Raw genomic sequence first — 13555 nt, 5'->3', positions numbered from 1 at the left:
TGCAGGAATGAACCACCACCACCACCATTAGGTTCCAGGGTTAACACTGATGAGTATCCGCCACCATTAGGTGCCAGGGTTAACACTGGCAGGAATGAACCCCCCCCACCACCACCACTAGGTTCTAGAGTTAACACCAATGAGGAGAGTATCTGCCACCATTAGGTGCCAGGGTTAACACTGGCAGGAATGAACACACCACCACACCACCATTAGGTTCCAGGGTTAACACTGATGAGGATGAGTATCCGTCACCATTAGGTGCCAGGGTTAACACTGGCAGGAATGAACCCCCCCCACCACCACCATTAGGTTCTAGAGTTAACACCAATGAGGATGAGTATCTGCCACCATTAGGTGCCAGGGTTAACACTGGCAGGAATGAACCACCACCACCATTAGGTTCCAGGGTTAACACCAATGAGGATGAGTATCTGCCACCATTAGGTTCCAGGGTTAACACTGGCAGGAATGAACCTCCACCACCACCACCATTAGGTTCCAGGGTTAACACTGATGAGGATGAGTATCCGCCACCATTAGGTGCCAGGGTTAACACTGGCAGGAATGAACCTCCACCACCACCACCATTAGGTTCCAGGGTTAACACTGATGAGGATGAGTATCTGCCACCATTAGGTGCCAGGGTTAACACTGGCAGGAATGAACCACCACCACCACCATTAGGTTCCAGGGTTAACACTGATGAGTATCCGCCACCATTAGGTTCCAGGGTTAACACTGGCAGGAATGAACCACCACCACCACCACCATTAGGTTCCAGGGTTAACACTGATGAGTATCCGCCACCATTAGGTGCCAGGGTTAACACTGGCAGGAATGAACCCCCACCACCACCACCATTAGGTTCCAGGTTAACACTGATGAGTATCCGCCACCATTAGGTTCTAGAGTTAACACCGATGAGGATGAGTATCTGCCACCATTAGGTGTCAGGGTTAACACTGCAGGAATGAACCACCACCACCACCACCATTAGGTTCTAGAGTTAACACCAATGAGGATGAGTATCTGCCACCATTAGGTTCCAGGGTTAACACTGGCAGGAATGAACCACCACCACCATTAGGTTCCAGGGTTAACACCAATGAGGATTAGTATCCGCCACCATTAGGTTCCAGGGTTAACACTGGCAGGAATGAACCTCCACCACCACCACCATTAGGTGCCAGGGTTAACGCCAATGAGGATGAGTATCTGCCACCATTAGGTGCCAGGGTTAACACTGGCAGGAATGAACCACCACCACCACCACCATTAGGTTCCAGGGTTAACACCAATGAGGATGAGTATCCGCCACCATTAGGTGTCAGGGTTAACACTGGCAGGAATGAACCACCACTACCATTAGGTTCCAGGGTTAACACTGATGAGTATCTGCCACCATTAGGTGCCAGGGTTAACACTGGCAGGAATGAACCACCACCACCACTACCATTAGGTTCCAGGGTTAACACTGATGAGTATCCGCCACCATTAGGTGCCAGGGTTAACACTGGCAGGAATGAACCACCACCACCACCATTAGGTTCCAGGGTTAACACTGATGAGTATCCGCCACCATTAGGTTCCAGGGTTAACACTGGCAGGAATGAACCACCACCACCACCATTAGGTTCCAGGGTTAACACTGATGAGTATCCGCCACCATTAGGTGCCAGAGTTAACACTGCTGGAATCCCCCACACAATGACCCCCCCCCCACCTTCCCGGAGTCCTCCAGCCCCTCCACTCACCACCGCACAACAGCCCCCGCCAACAGGAGTACAGGGAGCTGTTGCAGGAGACACAGTCGATCCAAACCTGCTCCATGCGCCCTGATTGGGGGGGACACGGGGACAACACGGGGACAAAGGGCTCGGGGTTGGGGGGGGGACAAGGACAGTGTCCCCCCGCTGTCCCCCCCCCAGCATCGCACTCACCGCAGCTATTGGGGCAATAAACTGCAAAAAAGGGAAAAGGGGGGTGAGATGGTGACGGGGGACATGGGGAGGGGACATGGGGAGGGGACACGGGGGGGACATTGGGGGGGGGGGACAGGGGGGGTGTCACCTTCGCTCTGGAAGCGCCGCATGAGCTGCTCGAAATGGGCCCTGACCTCCTGCATGGCCCAGAAGAGCTCGTTGAAGACCCGCTCGTCTGCAGGGGGGACGAGCCACCATTAGGTTCCAGAGTGAACGCCGCTCAGGCCCCGCCCCAACCTGAGCAATGGGGTCGTGGCAGGGGGGATTCGTTCTAGGTAATTTTGGGGGGGCCAGGGGAAAGCCATGATGATACTCATAAGCCACCCCCACCATTAGGTTCCAGAGTGAACGGCACTCAGGTCCCACCCCCAACCTGAGCAATGGAGGTTGCAGCAGGGGGGATTCGTTCTAGGTAATTGGGGAGGGGGCAGGATGATAGTTGTAAGCCATCCCCACCATTAGGTTCCAGAGTTAACACCCTCTCCATGTGCCATTTCCCCGCCCCCGCCCCTCCCAGAAGTGCCATTCAAGGGGGGGGGGGGGGTGACAGGGTTCTGGGACCAGGACGTGACAGCACCCAGGGGTCACCGCCACCATTAGGTTCCAGAGTTAACACCCTCTCCGTGTGCCATTTCCCCACCCCCGCCCCCCCCCAGAAGTGCCATTCGGGGGCGGGGGGGTGACAGGGTTCTGGGACCAGGACATGACAGCACCCAGGGGTCACCACCACCATTAGGTTCCAGAGTTAACACCCTCTCCATGTGCCATTTCCCCCCCCCCAGGTGCCATTCAAGCGGGGGGCGGGGAGGGGGTCAGTGACAGGGTTCTGGGACCAGGACCTGACGGCACCATTAGGTTCCAGAGTTAACCCCAGCTGGAATGAGTTGCCGCCACCATTAGGTTCCAGAGTGAACACCCTCTCCATGTGCCGTTTCCGCCCCCCCCGAAGTGCCATTCGAGCAGGGGGCGGTGGGGGGGGGCAGTGACAGGGTTCTGGGACCAGGACCTGACGGCACCATTAGGTTCCAGAGTTAACCCCAGCTGGAATGAGTTGCCGCCACCATTAGGTTCCAGAGTTAACACCCTCTCCATGTGCCATTTCCCCGCCCCCGCCCCTCCCAGAAGTGCCATTCAAGGGGGGGGGGGGGGTGACAGGGTTCTGGACCAGGACGTGACAGCACCCAGGGGTCACCGCCACCATTAGGTTCCAGAGTTAACACCCTCTCCATGTGCCATTTCCCCGCCCCCTCCCCAGGTGCCATTCAAGCGGGGGGCGGTGGGGGGGGCAGTGACAGGGTTCTGGAACCAGGACCTGACGGCACCATTAGGTTCCAGAGTTAACCCCAGCTGGAATGAGTTGCCGCCACCATTAGGTTCCAGAGTGAACACCTCGGTAATTCTGCTCCACGACCGCGGCCCACGGTCCGGCGGAAGTGGGTGGAGGCTTCGAGCAGGGTGTTCTCGTCTGGGGGGGGGGGGAGATTTGGGGAGATTTGGGGGTTTTGGGGGAATTTGGGAGGAATTTGGGGGGAATTGGAGAAATTTGGGGGGAATTGGGAGAAATTTGGGGGGATTTGGGAGGAATTTGGGGGATTTGGGGATGTCTTTTGGGGGGATTTAGGGGAAGATTTAGGGGCTTCAGGGGGGATTTGGGGTGTTTTGGGTGGGATTTGGGGTGTTGGGGTGGATTTGGAGGGCATTTGGGCGGGTTTAGGGGGATTTAGAGGATTTGGGGGAGATTTCGGAGATTTGGGGTGGATTTAGGGGTTTTCAGGTGGGATTCAGGGTTATTTTGGTTGGGATTTAGGGGATTTGGGGTGAGATTTTGGGGATTTGGGATGGGATTTTGAGGATATTGGGAGGGATTTGGGGCATTTGGGGTGGAATTCGGGCATTTGGGGTGGGATTTAGGGGATTTTGGGTGGATTTGTGGGTTTTTGGGTGGGATTTTGGGGTGGATGAAGGGGATTTGGGGGTAGATTTAGGGGATTTTGAGGGTTTTAGATGGGATTTGGGGGATTTTGGGCTGGATGAAGGGGATATGGGGATTTTGGGGTGGATGAAGGGGATTTGGGGGTTTTGGGATGGATTTTGGGGAGTATTTTGGGGTTTGGGGGAGGATTTTGGGGGTTTGGGGTGGATTTTGGGGTGGATTTGGAGATTTGGGGGGTTTTGGGTGGGATTTTGGGGTGGATTTAGGGGATTTTGGGGTGGATTTCGGGGTTTGGGGGTGGATTTTGGGGTGGATTCCGAGGATTTTGGGGGTTTGGGGTGGGATTTAGGGGATTTTGGGGTGGATTTTGGGTTTTGAGGTGGATGAAGGGGATTTGGGGGTTTTGGGGTGGATTTTGGGGCGGATTCCGGGGTTTTCGGGGGTGCCGGGCTCACCGATGACCCCCATGAAGGTGGTGGAGATTTGGGGTGGGATTTGAGGGTTTTGGGTGGGATTTTGGGGTGGATTTAGGGGTTTTGGGTGGGATTTTGGCGTGGGAATTTGGGTGATTTTGGGGGTGAATTTCGGGGATTTGGGTGGGATTTTGGGGTGGATTTCAGGTTTTTGGTGGGATTTTGGGGTGGATTTGGGGGATTTGGGGGTTTTGGGTGGGATTTTGGGGGTGGATTTTGGGGTGGATTCCGGGGGTTTCAGGGCTCACCGATGACCCCAATGAAGGTGGTGGGGATTTGGGGTGGGATTTGAGGGTTTCGGGTGGGATTTGGGGGTAGATTTCGGGGATTTTGGGGTTTTGGGGTGGGATTTTGGGGTGGATTTCGGGGATTTTGGGGTGGATTTTGGGAATTTCAGGGTTTTGGGGTGGATTTTGGGGTGGATTTGGGGTGGATTTAGGGGTTTTGGGTGGGATTTTGGGGTGGGATTTGAGGGTTTCGGGTGGGATTTTGGGGGTTTCGGGGTGGATCTTGGGGTGTATTTTGGGGCGGATTCCGGGGGTTTCGGGGTGTATTTTGGGGCGGATTCCGGGGATTTCGGGGTGGGTTTCGGGGTGTATTTTGGGGCGGATTCCGGGGATTTTGGGGTGGATTTTGGGGCGGATTCCGGGGATTTCGGGGTGGGTTTTGGGGTGGATTTTGGGGCGGATTCCGGGGATTTCGGGGGTAGGTTTTGGGGTGGATTTTGGGGTTTTGGGGGTGGATTTTGGGGCGGATCCCGGGGATTTCGGGGTGGGTTTCGGGGTGTATTTTGGGGCGGATCCCGGGGGTTTCGGGGTGGGTTTCGGGGTGTATTTTGGGGCGGATCCCGGCGGTTTCGAGGTGTATTTTGGGGCGGATCCCGGGGATTTTGGGGTGGGTTTCGGGGTGTATTTTGGGGCGGATTCCGGGGGTTTCGGGGTGGGTTTCGGGGTGGATTTTGGGGCGGATCCCGGCGGTTTCGGGGTGTATTTTGGGGCGGATCCCGGCGGTTTCGGGGTGGGTTTCGGGGTGTATTTTGGGGCGGATCCCGGGGATTTCGGGGTGGGTTTCGGGTGTATTTTGGGGCGGATCCCGGTGGTTTCGGGGTGGGTTTCGGGGTGCATTTTGGGGCGGATCCCGGCGGTTTCGGGGTGGGTTTCGGGGTGTATTTTGGGGCGGATCCCGGGGTTTCGGGGTGGGTTTCGGGGTGGATTTTGGGGCGGATCCCGGGGATTTCGGGGTGGGTTTCGGGGTGTATTTTGGGGCGGATCCCGGGGGTTTCGGGGTGGGTTTCGGGGTGTATTTTGGGGCGGATCCCGGCGGTTTCGGGGGTGGGTTTCGGGGTGTATTTTGGGGCGGATCCCGGGGATTTTTGGGGTGTATTTTGGGGCGGATCCCGGCGGTTTCGGAGTGGGTTTCGGGGTGGATTTTGGGGCGGATCCCGGCGGTTTCGGGGTGTATTTTGGGGCGGATCCCGGCGGTTTCGGGATGGGTTTCGGGGTGTATTTTGGGGCGGATCCCGGGGTTTCGGGGTGGGTTTCGGGGTGTATTTTGGGGCGGATCCCGGCGGTTTCGGGGTGTATTTTGGGGCGGATCCCGGCGGTTTCGGGAGTGGGTTTCGGGGTGTATTTTGGGGCGGATCCCGGCGGTTTCGGGGTGGGTTTCGGGGTGGATTTTGGGGCGGATCCCGGCGGTTTCGGGGTGTATTTTGGGGCGGATTCCGGGGGTTTCGGGGGTGGGTTTCGGGGTGTCTTTTGGGGCGGATCCCGGCGGTTTCGGGGTGTCTTTTGGGGCGGATCCCGGCGGTTTCGGGGTGTATTTTGGGGCGGATCCCGGCGGTTTCGGCGCTCACCGATGACCCCCCCGAAGCCGTCGCGCTGCAGGGGGGGGCGGCCCAGGCCCTGCAGCCCCCGTCGGAGCAGAGCGGCCGCCCGGGCCCGGAGCAGGAAGGGCCCCGGGATTGGGGGGATTTGGGGGGATTTGGGGGGTTTAGGGGTTTGGGATATGGGTGGGATTTTGGGGTGGATTTTGGGGATGTTGGGGTTTTGGGTGGGATTTTGGGGTGGGATTTAGGGGATTTTGGGGTGGATTTGGGGGTTTAGGGGTGGATTTTGGGGTGGATTCTGGGGATTTGGGGGTTTTGGGGAGGGATTTTGGGATGGATTTCGGGGATTTGGGTGGGATTTTGGTGTGGATTTCGGGTATTTGGGGGTTTTGCAGAGGGATTTTGGGGTGGATTTTGGGGATTTGGGGATTTTGGGTGGGATTTTGGGGTGGGATTTGGGGATTTTGGGGGTGGATTTTGGGGTTTTGGGTGGGATTTTGGGGAGGGATTTTGGGGATTTTGGGGTGGATTTTGGGGTTTGGGGGTGGATTTTGGGGTGGGATTTAGGGGATTTTGGGGTAGATTTTGGGGTTTGGGGGTGGATTTTGGGGTGGATTTTGGGGTGGATTTTGGGTTTTTGGGGGTGTATTTTGGGGCGGATTTGAGGGTTTTGGGGTGTATTTTGGGGCGGATTCCGGGGGTTTCGGGGTGGGTTTCGGGGTGTATTTTGGGGCAGATTCCGGGGCTTTTGGGGTGTATTTTGGGGCAGATCCCGGGGGTTTCGGGGTGGGTTTCGGGGTGTATTTTGGGGCGGATTTGAGGGTTTCGGGGTGGGTTTCGGGGTGTATTTTGGGGCGGATCCCGGGGGTTTCGGGGTGGGTTTTCGGGGTGGATTTGGGGCGGATCCCGGGGGTTTCGGGGGTGGGTTTTGGGGTGTATTTTGGGGCGGATCCCGGCGGTTTCGGGGTGTATTTTGGGGCGGATCCCGGCGGTTTCGGCGCTCACCGATGACCCCCCCGAAGCCGTCGCGCTGCAGGGGGGGGGCGGCCCAGGCCCTGCAGCCCCCCGTCGGAGCAGAGCGGCCGCCCGGGCCCGGAGCAGGAAGGGCCCCGGGATTGGGGGGATTTGGGGGGATTTGGGGGGTTTGGGGGTTTTGGGGGGGATTTGGGGGTTTGGGATTTGGGATATGGGTGGGATTTTGGGGTGGATTTTGGGGATTTGGGGGTTTTGGGGAGGGATTTTGGGGTGGATTTTGGGGATGTTGGGGTTTTGGGTGGGATTTTGGGGTGGGATTTAGGAGATTTTGGGGTGGATTTCGGGGTTTGGGGGTGAATTTTGGGGTGGATTTCGGGATTTTCGGGTTTTGGGGAGGGATTTTGGGGTGGATTTTGGGTGGATTCTGGGGATTTTGGGTTTTGGGGAGGGATTTTGGGGTGGATTTCGGGATTTGGGTGGGATTTTGGTGTGGATTTGGGGATTTGGGGGTTTTGCAGAGGGGTTTTGGGGGTGATTTGGGGGATTTGGGGATTTTGGGTGGGATTTTGGGTGGATTTGGGGGATTTGGGGGTTTTGGGTGGGATTTTGGTGCGGATTTCGGGGATTTTGGGGTGGATTTTGGGGTTTTGGGGTGTATTTTGGGGCGGATTCCGGGGATTTCGGGGGTGGGTTTTGGGGTGGATTTTGGGGATTTGGGTGGGATTTAGGGGTGGATTTAGGGATTTTTGGTGGGGGGTTTGGGGTGGATTTGGGGGAATTTTGGGGTTTTGGGTGGGATTTTGGGGTGGATTTCGGGGTTTTGGGTGTGGATTTGGGGGGTTTGGGGAGGGATTTTGGGGTGGATTTCGGGGATTTTGGGGTTTTGGGTGGGATTTTGGGGTGGATTTGGGGAATTTCGGGATTTTGGGGTGTATTTTGGGCGGATCCCGGTCCCGGCGGTTTCGGGGTGGGTTTCTGGGTGTATTTTGGGGCGGATCCCGGCGGTTTCGGGGTGGGTTTCGGGGTGTATTTTGGGGCGGATCCCGGCGGTTTCGGCGCTCACCGATGACCCCCCCGAAGCCGTCGCGCTGCAGGGGGGGGCGGCCCAGGCCCTGCAGCCCCCGTCGGAGCAGAGCGGCCGCCCGGGCCCGGAGCAGGAAGGGCCCCGGGATTGGGGGGGTTTGGGGGGATTTGGGGGGTTTAGGGGTTTTGGGGGGGATTTGGGGGATTTGGGGGTTTTGGGGAGGGATTTTGGGGGTGGATTTGGGGATTTGGGGGTTTTGGGGTGGGATTTTGGGATGGATTTCGGGGATTTGGGGGTTTTGCAGAGGGATTTTGGGGGTGATTTGGGGGATTTGGGGATTTTGGGTGGGATTTTGGGGTGGGATTTGGGGATTTTGGGGGTGGGTTTGGGGGTTTTGGGGTGGATTTTGGGGTGGATTCTGGGGATTTGGGGTTTTGGGTGGGATTTTGGGGTGGGATTTAGGGGATTTTGGGGTGGATTTTGGGGTGATTCTGGGATTTGGGGGTTTTGGGAGGGATTTTGGGATGGATTTCGGGGTTTTGGGTGGGATTTGGGGGGGATTTGGGGGAATTTCGGGTTTTGGGTGGGATTTTGGGGTGGATTTGGGGGTTTTGGGTGTGGATTTGGGGGTTTTGGGGAGGGATTTTGGGGCGGATTTCGGGGATTTTGGGGTTTTGGGTGGGATTTTGGGGATTTGGGGGTGGATTTCGGGGTTTTGGGTGGGATTTGGGGGGTTTTTGGGTGGGATCTTGAGGGTGTATTTTGGGCGGATCCCAGGGGTTTCGGGGTGGATTTTGGGGTGGATTTTGGGGCGGATTCCGTGGGTTTCGGGGTGTATTTTGGGGCGGATCCCGGGGGTTTCGGGGTGTATTTTGGGGCGGATTCCGGGGGTTTTGGGGTGTATTTTGGGGCGGATCCCGGCGGTTTCAGGGTGTATTTTGGGGCGGATTCCGGGGGTTTCGGGGTGGGTTTCGGGGTGTATTTTGGGGCGGATCCCGGCGGTTTCGGGTGGGTTTCGGGGTGGATTTTGGGGCGGATCCCGGCGGTTTCGGGGTGGGTTTCGGGGTGTATTTTGGGGCGGATCCCGGCGGTTTCGGCGCTCACCGATGACCCCCCCGAAGCCGTCGCGCTGCAGGGGGGGGCGGCCCAGGCCCTGCAGCCCCCGTCGGAGCAGAGCGGCCGCCCGGGCCCGGAGCAGGAAGGGCCCCGGGATTGGGGGGATTTGGGGGGATTTGGGGGATTTGGGGGTTTTGGGGGGGATTTGGGGGATTTAGACGTTTTGGGGTGGATTTCGGGGTTTTGGGTGGGATTTGGGGTGGGATTTGGGGCTTTTGGGGTGGGATTTTGGGGTGGATTTAGGGGATTTGGGTGGGATTTAGGGGTGGATTTGGGGGATTTGGGGGTTTGGGGATTTGGGATATGGGTGGGATTTGGGGGTGGATTTGGGGATTTGGGGGTGGATTTGGGGTGGTTTTGGGTGGGATTTGGGGGATTTGGGGTGGATTTAGGGGATTTAGAGGTTTTGGGGTGGATTTCGGGGTGGATTTAGGCGATTTCGTGTGTGATTTGGGGATTTTGGGGTGGGATTTAGGGGGTTTTGGGTTTGGATTTAGGGGGTTTGGAGGTTTTTGGGTGGGATTTTGGGGTGGATTTGAGGGTTTTGGGTGGGATTTTGGGGTGGATTTGGGGGTTTTGGGTGTGGATTTGGGGGTTTTGGGGTGGATTTTGGGGTGGATTTCAGGGATTTGGGGGATTTAGGGGTGGATTTGGGGGATGTTGGGGTTTTGGGTGGATTTTGGGGTGGATTTTGGGGCGGATTGCGGGGCTTTCGGGGTGGGTTTCGGGGTGTATTTTGGGGCGGATCCCGGGGGTTTCGGGGTGGGTTTCGGGGTGTATTTTGGGGCGGATCCCGGGGTTTCGGGGTGGGTTTCGGGGTGTATTTTGGGGCGGATTCCGGGGATTTCGGGGTGTATTTTGGGGCGGATCCCGGCGGTTTCGGGGTGGGTTTCGGGGTGTATTTTGGGGCGGATCCCGGCGGTTTCGGGGTGGGTTTCGGGGTGGATTTTGGGGTGGATTCCGGGGGTTTCGGGGTGGGTTTCGGGGTGTATTTTGGGGCGGATCCCGGCGGTCTCGGGGTGTATTTTGGGGCGGATCCCGGCGGTTTCGGGGTGGGTTTCGGGGTGTATTTTGGGGCGGATCCCGGGGGTTTCGGGGTGGGTTTCGGGGTGTATTTTGGGGCGGATCCCGGCGGTTTCGGGGTGGGTTTTGGGGTGTATTTTGGGGCGGATCCCGGGGGTTTCGGGGTGTATTTTGGGGCGGATCCCGGCGGTTTCGGGGTGGGTTTCGGGGTGGATTTTGGGGCGGATCCCGGCGGTTTCGGGGTGTATTTTGGGGCGGATCCCGGCGGTTTCGGCGCTCACCGATGACCCCCCCGAAGCCGTCGCGCTGCAGGGGGGGGCGGCCCAGGCCCTGCAGCCCCCGTCGGAGCAGAGCGGCCGCCCGGGCCCGGAGCTCCGGCTGTTCCGGCAGCGCCCGGAGCAGGAAGGGCCCCGTGAGGGCGCCCAGGGCCCGGGCGGCCCCCGGGTCGCACAGGAGACACCCCCGGGCGGGTGACGCCAACAGCGTCACCGGCAACAGCGTCACCGGCGACAGCCGCACCGGCAATAGCGGCACCGGCGACAGTGTCACCACCAACAACGGCACCAGCAACAGCCGCACCGGCAACAGCGGCACCGGCAACAGCCGCCCTGGCGACAATGGCACTGCTAACAGCATCACCAGCAACAGCCGCACCGGCAACTGGCGCGCTGGCAACAACAGCAGTGCTAACAGCATCACCGGTAACAGCGTCACTGGCAACAGCCGCACCGGCAACAACAGCACTGCTAACAGAGTCACCGGTAACAGCATCACCGGCAACAGCCGCGCTGGCAACAACAACATCACTAACAGTGTCACCAGCAACAGCGTCATCGGCAACAGTGTCACCAGTGACGGCCACGCTGGCAACAGCTGCACCAGCAACAATGGTATCGCTAACAGCATCATCGGCAACAGCATGACTGGCAACAGTGTCACCGGCGACAGCCGCGCTGGCAACAACAGCAGGGCTAACAGCATCACCAGCAACAGTGTCACCGGCAACAGCCGCACCAGCAACAACGGCAGTGCTAACAGTGTCACTGGCAACAGGTGCACGGGCAACAGTCGCACCAGCCACAGTGGCAACAGTGGTATCATCAACAGTGTCACCGACAACAGCGTCACCGGCATCACCCGCCCACCCACCCACCCAGGGCCATCCCCCTGTTCCTATGGAGCACGGTGCCGCTAAGCCACGCCCTCTAGGAAATCCCCTGTGACGTCACCAGCGGCCAGGCCACACCCCCAGGGAATCCTCTGTGACGTCACACACGCAGGACACGCCTCCACGCCCTCCCTCCCATATAGACTGCAGGGAATGACGCTGCTGGGACACGCCCCCCCCAGCTAAGCCACGCCCCCCAGCGGGGAATCCCCTGTGATGTCACAGGCCTCCAGGCCACGCCCTCCCGGTGATTCCTTTGTGACGTCACAAGACCGTCCCCCCCTCCCCCATGGGGAATGCTATCTCTAGGCCACGCCCCCTCCGCAAAGCCCCGCCCCGCCAGGGAATCCGCACTGACGTCACCACCTCCCAGGCCACGCCCCCCCCCCCCCACCGGAGCCTCTTCCAGGCTAATGGGCCGGGGTGGCCCCGCCCTCGCAGCCGGCCACGCCCCCTGCCTCCCCGGGCTCCGCCCCCTGGGTGTCTCTGGCCCCGCCCCCCGCCCCTCGGCCCCGCCCCCTTGCTGCACCAGCAAAGGGGTCGATTTGCATAAACACTCCCATTGGTCGCGTCACAGAGCACCTCCGTGACCCGGCCAATGATCTTTGGGAGCGGCCACGCCCCCTCCCTGGCTCCGCCCATTGTTTTGACTCCCCCGGGACGTGTCCTCCTCCCATAGGGGGCGGGTCCTTCCTTAGGGGGCGGCTCCTCCCCTTACTGGGCGTGTCCTCCCGCCCCACGACGGGCGTGTCCTCCCATAGGGGGCGTGTCCTTCTCTTATAGGGGGCGGCTCCTCCCATAGGAGGCGGCTCCTCCCATAGGGGGCGGCTCCTCCCATAGGGGGCGGCTCCTCCCATAGGAGGTGGCTCCTCCCATAAGAGGCGGCTCCTCCCACAGGGGGCGGCTCCTCCCATTGGAGGCGGCTCCTCCCATAGGGGGCGGCTCCTCCCACAGGGGGCGGCTCCTCCCATAGGGGGTGGCTCCTCCCACAGGGGGCGGCTCCTCCCATAGGGGGCGGCTCCTCCCACAGGGGGCGGCTCCTCCCATAGGGGGCGGCTCCTCCCACAGGGGGCGGCTCCTCCCCTTGGGGGTGGCTCCTCCCATAGGGGGTGGCTCCTCCCATAGGGGGCGGCTCCTCCCATAGGGGGTGGCTCCTCCCATAGGGGGCGGCTCCTCCCCTTGGGGGTGGCTCCTCCCATAGGGGGTGGCTCCTCCCATAGGGGGCGGCTCCTCCCATAGGGGGCGGCTCCTCCCATAAGCGGCAGCTCCTCCCATTGGAGGCGGCTCCTCCCATAGGGGGCGGCTCCTCCCATAGGGGGCGGCTCCTCCCATAGGGGGTGGCTCCTCCCATAGGAGGCGGCTCCTCCCACAGGGGGCGGCTCCTCCCATAGGGGGTGGCTCCTCCCATAGGAGGCGGCTCCTCCCATAGGGGGCGGCTCCTCCCACAGGGGGCGGCTCCTCCCCTCGTTGTGCGGAGCCTCCCTCCCCTTAGGGGGCGTGTCCTCCCTCCCCTCAGTGGGCGGAGCCTCCCGCGCGCGCGCAGCTCCCTCCTCCCGTCCCCGCCGCGGGTTCGAGCCCCGCGGCCGCGACATGCGGCAGCCGCCGCCGCCGGTGCCACCATCGTCCCCATTGTCACCATTGTCGCCATGGGGTGGCACGCGGAGCGCGACAAGGTGGTGATCAACGTGGGCGGCGTCCGCCACGAGACCTACCGGGGGACCCTGCAGACGCTCCCGGGGACGCGGCTGGCGGCGCTGGCCGAGCCCGGCGCCTCCTCCCGCTTCCACTACGACGCGGCCACCGGCGAGTTCTTCTTCGACCGGCACCCGGCCGTGTTCGCCTACGTGCTCAACTACTACCGCACCGGGAAGCTGCACTGCCCCGCCGACGTGTGCGGGCCCCTTTTTGAGGAGGAATTGGCGTTTTGGGGCATCGACGAGACCGACGTGGAGGCGTGTTGTTGGATGAACTACCGGCAGCACCGGGACGCCGAGGAGGCCCTGGACAGCTTCGAGGGGGCGGACGCGGCCGGT

The 13555-nt window shown here is 60.2% G+C and overlaps 1 pseudogene; it reads left to right on the top strand.

Annotated features, from left to right (window-relative positions):
• Positions 1–13168: 13168 nt before the first annotated feature.
• LOC148590086 (voltage-gated potassium channel KCNC1 pseudogene) lies at positions 13169–13549 on the top strand (annotated as a pseudogene).
• The last annotated feature ends 6 nt before the right edge of the window (positions 13550–13555 follow it).

The sequence above is a fragment of the Tinamus guttatus genome, unplaced genomic scaffold (assembly GCF_059628265.1).
Source record: "Tinamus guttatus ecotype Peru unplaced genomic scaffold, ASM5962826v1 Tinamus_guttatus_pri_ptg001752l, whole genome shotgun sequence".
NCBI classification, from domain to species: domain Eukaryota; kingdom Metazoa; phylum Chordata; class Aves; order Tinamiformes; family Tinamidae; genus Tinamus; species Tinamus guttatus.
The sequence above is the reverse complement of the archived record's forward strand: the minus strand, read 5'-3'. Positions and strand labels throughout refer to the sequence as shown.